Below are 1,600 nucleotides of genomic sequence, written 5' to 3'. Positions count from 1 at the left end.
TGGGTAAAAGGATTCCCCACTTGGCAATCTACATTTAAATGATTTATTGCGCAATGATCACAAGCAACATTAGTTTGAAAGCATTAACGTTCATTTTACTTAGTTGTTTGGATAGATTTACCAACTGGGCCGCAATTCCGAATATAGAGTCAAACTCAACGACGCTGGCCGCCTTCTTTGGCATTGCTCTCTCTACGGCCTACTGATAGTTGTTAGACGCTAACTCTTCCAAAAGTTCCTATGCGACTTCAGGGTTCTTACTCATTAATGCTCCTTCTGCGGCTGCATCAACCATAGATCAATTTGTGGGTCCCAAACCATTGTAAAATGTTTGTACTTGAAGCCTAGCTGGGAGGTCATGATGTGGACACTTAGTGCAATACATCTTTGTATCTCTCTCATGCCTAATATAATGATTCACCCTCAAATTGGGTGAAGGTAGTAATATCATTCCTTAACTTTGCTGTCTTGGTCGGAGGGAAATATTTTGCTAAAAGGTTTTGTGCCAACTGCTCGCAGGTGGTGATGATGCCAAGTGGCAAAGAGTTCAACCAAGTTTTTGCTTTTTCCCTAAGTGAAAAAGTAAAAAGTCTCAATTGAATTACATCATTTGTCACTCTGTTGTGTTTAAAAGTATCACAAATTTCTAGAAAATTTACAATATGGACATTTGGATCCTCTTGTGACAGCCCCCCAAACTGGATGGTTTGTTGAATCATTTGAATGATGGCTATCTTAATCTCGAAGTTATTGGCTTGTATAGCTGGCCTCCTTATGCTAGATGCCGCCCCATTGATAGAGGGCATCACATCTCTTAATGCCTTGTGCTCCTGGTCGCCAATTCTGGTCGCTCGTCTCCTCCCCTAAATCTCCTCAATTCTCTTCAAATCTCACTGCCACTCATCGCTATGGATCCGTAGTATATTCTTTTATACCAAAATGCTCTCATTTCGCATTAAATCTTCTCATTCCTTCACATCCAAGAAAATAAAGAAAAATATATAGAAATAAAATAAAAGCAATAGTATTGAAGGAAAAATGACGCTTTTCATAAATAAAAAAGTAATAAAAATTAAATAAAACTAACACTTATCAGGCTACAAACTGGAGAAGGGAGAGAGGGAGGCTCGGCTAGGCTAGGTGGTGGCTAGGTAAGGCTCATGGTGGCCTTGTGGTGGTGGCCAAACGAAGGGCGGTGACGATGGTGCTAGGTTGCGCGAGAGGGAGAAACCGTGTAGAAAAGGGTAGGCTGCATACGTGCGTGCGAGGGGGAGGGAGAGGGGCTGCGAGGTTGGGTTCAGTGGGGGTGCTCCCCGGAGGACAAGGGAGCTCGATGGTGGTCGACAGTGATGATGGGTGGCGGCGCTGCATGTGATACCCCGTATTTTAGTGTATTTTAATTGAATGAGTATTTTAATTAATTTAAATATTGGTTCTCTTGTTTTAAATTTATTGAATTTCTCATTGGTTTGTTTGTGGGCTTTAAAATTATTGTGTTGTTAGATTTTTTATTATTATTTTATTTTAGCTAATCGCTGCGTTTAAATTATTTTATTCAACTTACTGTTTTGAAATTCTTTTCGTTGGATTAATTTTGTGA

The 1,600-nt window shown here is 40.2% G+C and overlaps 1 non-coding gene across 1 annotated transcript; it reads left to right on the top strand.

Annotated features, from left to right (window-relative positions):
• Positions 1 to 353: 353 nt before the first annotated feature.
• On the top strand, positions 354 to 461 carry LOC118343903. The gene has a single exon (XR_004797690.1). It is a non-coding gene; the product is annotated as a small nucleolar RNA R71 (small nucleolar RNA).
• The last annotated feature ends 1,139 nt before the right edge of the window (positions 462 to 1,600 follow it).

This window comes from Juglans regia, chromosome 11, assembly GCF_001411555.2.
Source record: "Juglans regia cultivar Chandler chromosome 11, Walnut 2.0, whole genome shotgun sequence".
Classification (NCBI taxonomy): Eukaryota; Viridiplantae; Streptophyta; class Magnoliopsida; order Fagales; family Juglandaceae; genus Juglans; species Juglans regia.
Note: the sequence above shows the minus strand (reverse complement) of the source record. Positions and strands in the feature narration are given on the sequence as shown.